The following is an 8,568-nucleotide window of genomic DNA, read 5'->3' on the forward strand; positions in this document are numbered from 1 at the left end:
TTGTTCATTGGGGGGTTGTACTTCGAATTGTGAGACATCTTTGTGGCACTCAGTTTCAGACCCTCTTGTTTCCCTCGACATCATTTCTTAAGTTACTTATCTATAGTGATGATGATTGGGATGACGATCGTCATGATCGAAAATCCACCACCAGATTTTGCATGTTTCTTGTAGAGTCTCTAATTTCATGGAAGAGCAAGAAACACGACGTTTTCTCTATATCTTTCACAGAGGCCGAGTATCGTGTTATGGTTGTGACCACATGTGATATTATTTCGTTACGATGGCTTCTTGCAAATGTAGGGGTTCACATTTCTCTACATTGTGATAATAAAAGTGCAATACAAATTGCGAATAATTATGTTTGTCATGAGCGGACGAAACATATTGAGATTGATTGCCACTTCACTCGTCATCACTTACAGCTCGAGACTATATCGCTTTTGTTTGTTTATCAACCTTGTAGTTTGCTAACATTTTTACGAAGGCTTTGTCGCAATCTCGATTTTGTTATTTTTATGATAAACTTTCAATGCTTATTATTGTGACATTATGAGTTTGAGAGAATATGTTAGCCCATATGTTTATGGACTCATTTGTCTTTAGCCCTTTAGGATTTAGATCTTTTGCCTTAGGCTTTTAGTATTTAGTTGTTGTCTTTGTTTTGTAACCTTAATACTTTCTATGAAGAACACTAGCGTTTTCTTGTTTTATCGATAAATCATATGAATGTTGTTCTATTTACAAGAATATGACCTCAAATACATAGATTTTATATGTTCTGTTTTGCTATGAAGAATATTAAATTTCTTTCTCATGAACGTTACTTCATTTTGGTTTCAAAATATTGTTTGGCTAATAGGTGAATCCCTTGAACATACATACATGTTACATATAAAACCGATACAATTTACATGGTCACACTATAAAATATTATATAACCTAGAAAATAAGTTTTCCTTGACAAAATTCGTAACTTTAATTTCAAAAGTTCCATTGGAGAAAACACTATGAACTTTTTTCTCTTAATCTTTTCGCTAAAACCCCTTGTAATCTTTGTTTTTTTTTATTTTTTATTTTTTATTATTGTTTAGTAGGAGCGGCAAACGCACATTACTTCTAAATTATTATTATTATTTTTTTTAATTTCAATCAAGACTTGAATCGTGGATATTTTTCCACCAACATCTGACATCGATAGACTACAAGCACTTTATTACATGGTAATCCTTGTTAATATAATAAAAAAATGTTACACATCACAAATTTATTTGATCTATAATATATTAGTATGCCTTCTGCACTCTTTAAAATCAAACCGATAAATAGCATTACAAAGGAGAAATGAGTTCTTAAATTTGAAGGATAATAAAAAGCCCATTAAAGGTGGGTATTTTAGCCTTTTATGCTGTCTCACAGTCCATTCTTACTTTAAGAATTACTATATTTGTTTTCTGATTTTGTCGTGTTTTATTGAAGGACATAACTTTCTTATTATTATTATTATTATTATTATTATTATTATTATTATTATTATTATTATTATTATTATTATTGTTATTGTTTTCTATATTCTCTGTTTTCTTTTTTCGTATTTTCGTCATTTTATTGCTAAATAACAAATCTAAAAAAAGTTATAGGTTATTTTTGTATTTTCTTCTTGAATAATAAATGAAAAATAAATAATAAGTTTTGGGATAATCTAGACAAAATGAATTTTTTGTATTAGCTTTAATTACTCTAGTTTTAAATAAATGGATAATAACAAAATTACCATATCACAATAAAAGATAGGGGAATCACTTTTATGATAGGGGAGTGACTTTTATATAATGACAATTAAATTCCAAATTGACACTTCAAATTTAGAAGATACAAATATGCTTCTTAATTTTTTAGTGATGTCTTCAGTGAAGTGTTTTGGGATGGTCAAGCACACTTTGGTTGTGTCTTTGTCTCCCTAACTCAAAAGATATCATAAGTATTCCTACTTTTTTTAACGGCTTGCTGAATGCATAATTCACGTTCAGTTCATAAGTGGCACTCGTTAATCAAGATAACGCGATGCTCCTAAAATATGTTGGTATCTAACTTTCTCTTGAAACTTGCAATAATCAATAAATGATCTCCATCTAACATCAAATTTGATGTCATCTTTTTTATAATTTGAAATAAGTTGATTGAAACGCTTCTATCTAGGTGTCATTGGAAATTTTAAGATAGAACTATAACATGTAGACCTAAATTGTCATATTAGTAGCTTAAATGTTAGATACTAGGTTATAACCCGTGGAAACCACGATCGATATGATTCAAATAAAAAATTAAATAGACACAAAAAATTAATAAATGTAAAAAATGCATTGGATTTATTGTAAGTAATCATGAATTAAATTGACAAGTCAAAATAAACGTAATACTTTAACGTAGATTTTGAAATAAACATAAAACTTATCTAAAATCAATAATTTGAATTCTTTTCTCCTCTTTATTCTTTACTTTGCATAAAACAACTTTACTTATCTAACTTTAACTTAGTTGGGATAAAGCAACATAGCAACATATAACAAACTATGTGAGAAAATTTGTTCTTGCAAAAACAACCCAACCTTTTGAACTTTTATTTATGGTCAGAGCAAAACAAACTGAACGTTTTCGGCATCAATAATCATGTACATAAATGACCAAAGTCATAAAAAACTCTCATGACAATTCTTGGAATAAGTATTTGTGGAAACACTACTTTGGGACTAAAATCAATATCTCCATTGCTTTATGCCAATCTGCAAAAAAAAAAAAAAAAAAAAAAAAAAAGCTATGTCAAATATACAAGATTTAAGTTCATATATATTATTCTTACATCGATTTATTATAAAACGATGAAAGATAAATTAAAAGCTTTTAGTAGTTTCCAAATTTTCATATTTGCATTACTCCTTTGTAAACAACAATCATATTTAAAATCAGTATCACACGGATAACTAATTGGTTCACAATAACTTTGTCCCAGAGCATATGTTAACTATCTGTGTGAAACCTAGTATTTTTTTATAATACAAAAATTATAGTTTCACGTGAATGTTGGTGTAGATATAATATCAACATTTTTCTATTCGCAAAACTTGTTATAAAATTATATGCTTAATTAGTCTACTAATTATTACCAAAGAAGTTCAATCATGTTAATATTCCTTTAGCGATCCATTGAGAATGGCTTAAGAGCCAAATATGACTCCATAATGTGTCTTACCCAAGAAGGTTAAGTTTAGGAATTTCTAATCATTCTATATTAAGTCTTACCAAAACGTATTAAGCAATTTGCACACAATTTTTATGAAGAATAGGCAAAAACATACCAATTTTCTGCTACTTTTAAAAACCCCAGATCTCCTTTACTTGGTGTACTGGTTCATGACTCAAAGACCTGCATAACAATATTACCGAAGTGGAAAAAAGGTTTAGATCCAAGCCATGAAAGAAAAGGTTAGAACCGAGCAGTTCTAAAGCAAAAACTATGAATGGGAATGGATGCAAAATATATTAGATTCCTTGTATAGTTCCTGATTATTGGCTTAGATTTTTAATGTTTGATTTGAAGTTAAATTTAAACCACGAAGAATAAGGCTAGACAGAGGTAAAAAATCAAATTTAATGTTATGCAAACGAAGGAAGAAAAGGAATAGGCGGGAATAAAACTAGAACATGCCACGTGGCAAATACACATTGTAGAACAGGGACAAGTGGCAATATTAGGTTTTGTTTATGGGAAGACGTAAATTATTTTGTTTTATATGGTTAAACTGTTTTTTTGTTATTTAAATAAACCGTCAATGTATTATTACAAATGACGTGACCGATTTCTATTTAGTATAAAATATAAATATGCATAGTTTGTTATTTTATCATTAAATATATACACCACCACCACCAATAAAATTATTTTCTATCTTCTCATTTTTCATTTTACAAACTTTTGTCATTTTGTTGTTAAATTTTCACTCCGTTCAAATTTATAGTTTATTTTTGATTTTTGAAGTTTTTTTTTTTATTTAGTTTTGACCGTAAATATTTTTATTTGTATTATATATTACTTGATAAAACTTATAACAATGAGAAAACATTTAAAATACAATCCATTCATATATTTTGCATCAAGTATTATCTATCAAAAACAAAATATTTAAGATCAAAATTGAATAAAAAAGACTTCAAAAATCAAAAGTAGACTATAAAATTGGAAAGGAGTTAGTGATAAATGAAAAGACTTGTAGGTAATTTATGCCATTTTATTGCTAAATAATAAGTGGAAAATACGTTTTGTTTTATTCTATACAAAATGGTTTATGTTAGTTCTAAATGGATAATAACAAAACAACCATATCTATTAGGGTAAATGACTCAACTTTTCTACATTTATCAATGACAATTAAATTAGAAATTTACATTTCATATCTAGATGATACAAGTATGCTTCATAATATTTAGGGATATGTTTAGTTCAAGTGTTGTTGGAATGGTCGATCACACTTTGGTTGTGTCTTTGACTCTTCACAGCTATTATGAATGTCTCCAATGTACTTTCTTAATGCATAGACTTGTTAAATGTATAGTTCATGCTCTTAGATCAGAAGTAGCCCTCGTTAATGCAAACAACGGGAAGTTCCTAAAATATGTTGGTATTCAACTTTGTATCATACCAAACATTTTAGATAACCATATATCTGACCGATGTCATTATCTCGGTTAAAAATAAACCTCACATACAGTAGATAGTTAGGTAACAGTCGAATCCTCGACGAGTTTGTGGTCAAACTTTGTGTTAAAATAATCAACGAAAAAAACTACTACTTGCAATTGTCATTATCTCGGTTAAAAGTAAACCTCACACATTCGATAGTTAGGGTAACGGTCGGATCCACATGGAGTTTGTGGTCAAAATGTGTGTTAAAATAATCAACAAAAATATTACTACTTGCAATTGTCATGAAAAATATTTTAACTAAGATTTAAATACAAGAACTAGAAACTTTACATTGGAAACTATTACCAAAGAGAAAAACAATATTACTTCTTGTTTAGTGTCGGACGACTAAAACTCAGGTGTCTATCTTCCCTTAAATTCCAATTTAATTATGAAAACATAGCAAAGGCTAATCAACATGCAATAAATAACTTTGGCCACATAATATGTTAATCCGACTAATTACTGTTGGGATTTATTTTAAAAATAGTTTCATAAAGTAGAAAATTGGAAAACGAAAGACTTGACTTTTTGAAAATAAGATAAGCTAGTTTACACCGACCAAGGATCTTCTTGCAAAGTTTGGAAAGAAAACAACAACCAAAGAAGAAAAAGAACATAACAAACTTTGTAGTCTTTGAATCATCAAGGGGAGGTTAGGAAGTTGATGGAGAATGGATTAACCTTCGAAACAGTAACAATAATCCAACTTGATTTAAGATCTTAGTCTTGTAAAACTCTTAAGCTCTTAAGCTTTAAGTTCATAACAAAAGTATGACTTGAAGAGAGCAAAATGCAAGCAAGTAACTTCAAGTGTTTAGCAAAAACAAGAGAGAATGAGGAAGGGCAAGCAAGCTACGCTGTGGCCTCTAATAAAGGAAGGGATGAAAGCCTTCATAAAGCTAAAATAGTACCCCGAGAGTTCCTAACACTTTAAGAACTTTATATCCTAAGGCCTACATGTCTCCCATGCCTCTTAAGCCATGCTTACTTTTACGTATTATATTCAGAAGACTATGTCTTCTTTCCTAGAAACTAACACATCATTTTATATATAAAAAGAGAAGATAAGTTTATAAAATTACTATAACTCGATATAATATATAAATTTAACTTTTAGCTAAAAGACAAAAGTGTCTTTCTAGTCCAAAATAATGTACATGACTTAATAAATCATACATATGAGATATTATGTTACTTGCTAAAGAAAAATATTATTCCCATGAAATAAATAATTTTCAGTTATTTATAAGAGTTTTTTGAATATTCATTAAAACCAATTTCTAATAAATAATCAATTATATCAAGTTGTTGTTAGTGTGACCCATTAGTATCATATGTTAATTAGTAATATCACTTTAATATGATTCTTAAGCATACTAGATCTTTCAATTCCCCCACTTGCACAAGACTCATATTACACTGATATAGACAGTGGTAAACGTTTACCAACATTTCATTGCCCCTAACAACATACGACTTTTGTGCCATTCTATCAATACCCAACTCCCAAAAAGCTCAAAGCTACAATTTGTGTATAAGGTAAGTTTATAAGTTATCCCTTTGTCACAAACATCATGTTAAACATGAGATCCGGATCACAATCAATCTCATTTAGTGTTCAACGTTTTGTAAGGCGCCTTAGATGTCTAACTCTCAACACATAATAGGAATAAATTCCATCTTGACTAAATAATCATCTTGACTAAATAAGCATCTCATAGTAGGCGCCTTAAATGTACTCTTTGTCTCACAATGAAGTCATAATCCTATTATAATTCATTATTTTCTATATTTGTTTAGAAATCAGATTCTTATGTAGCTCTTTACATGAAGTGTAACGTCCCAATTTCACAACCATAATTTTAATTAGTAATTAGGGAAAAACTACTCATTTTCATAATACAAGACGCGAAAACCATTAGTCCCACAGTACATTGTTTAAAAAGTATGAAAGTGAACACGAATTTTCATTGATGCCAATGAATGTTTATATAAATGCATTCGCCTTTCCACGATCACTAATGCTCTTTGAAAACAATAACAGCTGAGCAAGCACGAAGCTTAGTGTGTTTCCCCAGAATACCCTATACAAAACAATAAAGTAATCAGCTAATGGTTATCAGCAGCCCCAGGAGTATCAACAGTCCTGAATAACACATTAAATACAACAATAAAAACAACTATGGGTTATCAAGAACCCTGGGGATTATCAATGGTCCTTGTGGGCTAATAGTACGTTGTGTATATTAACAACACCCCTCACAAATTATTAGAAATCCTAGGTATTATCAATAGTCTGGGAGTATCAACAACTCAGTTCATATATAATAACAATCAAAAAATGAGACCCAACTCATCAACATGTATATACTACCTCACAGGCAAGTATAGTGAAAATACTCACTATCACATACTAGACTCCTCATAGCACACTACTTCGCTACCGAAAAATCTCTTTGGAATGCGTAGCCATAAGTAATTAGATGTGAGAAAACCACCCAAACATATAATCCTACTCTAGAGCCAAAACCAAACAAGGAACATACAAGAAAGCCTACATCAAGAGGCTTTAGGCTATCTTATATGGCTACATACGACCTTGAGGCATTCCACTAGACAATAATCAACCTACTACTACTCTAACCATCATACCACTACTACTGCATCCTAACACATAAGGACATGAATATATCTAATAGCTGGATAACTAGCCTACTAGTACTCTAACCAGCATACTATGACTACTATATCCTAACACATAAGGATTTGAATATATCTAATATCTCAATAACTAACCTACTGGTACTCTAACCAGCATATCACTACCATTGCATCGTAACACATAAGGATATAAATATAAATAACAACCAACTACATCATAACAACATCCTATACAGTAGGATACGTATCCAAAACTAGTAGGCCCAAATTAGTGCCTTCAACCCACAGGTACAACGAGGAAAACTCACCTGAATCAAAGAACCCAGAAACACTGCGAATCACTCCATTTTTCTGCACTGTTTGCTCCAACGAACCTTTTAACACCAAAACATGGTAGAATCAATCAACAACCAACATCCTTCAATTTTGACTCAAATTTAAATTGGTTAAAAAGTCAACTGTCAACGTTCAATGAAAGTCAACTGCCAACTGCCCCTCACGACGTGACCATCTATGGCTCAAGTCGTGAGCCACTAAGGGACAAAATAATCGAGACTCTTAATCCTCACAACATGATATCATAGTATCACGTCTTGAGATCAGTGTGAATGGCATTTTGATGCAAAAACTCCTTAATCCATTAATCAAGTAAACCATTTTCTCTGGAAGGCTTCCTAACACCCTAAAGACCATAAGAATCGATGCTTTATGGTATTGCATGTCTAATGCAAGACTTAAGCTCAAATTAGGGCATTTTTGAAGAAAAAGGAGGTCAAAACCTCAAGCATGATATCAAACATCCTCCAAACTTCCGATCCATCACATATAATCACTAAGGGACTCTAAGGACCCATAAAGTTGCTAACTTTATGAACTCCCAACACTCTAACCCATCAAACCATGGATAAACGTACATAAAAAGTTAGATTTAGAAATAAGGAATCATAAAGATTGAATCTTGGTTACTCATTATGGTCCAGAGATGTTGCTAGAAGATGCAAATGAAGCTTCCAAGCTAAATTTATGCTCCAATGGTGATCCCTTCTTCTTCAAGCCACGAAAATGCCGTCAAAAACTCAAGAATCTCAATGAGAAGGTGGGTTAGGGTTTTTATGTTTTTGAGGATGCAGGAGTCTATTAAGGACACCTAAAATGAAGTTTAT

Source organism: Lactuca saligna, chromosome 3 (genome assembly GCF_052625555.1).
Source record: "Lactuca saligna cultivar CGN05327 chromosome 3, ASM5262555v1, whole genome shotgun sequence".
Taxonomy (NCBI): domain Eukaryota; kingdom Viridiplantae; phylum Streptophyta; class Magnoliopsida; order Asterales; family Asteraceae; genus Lactuca; species Lactuca saligna.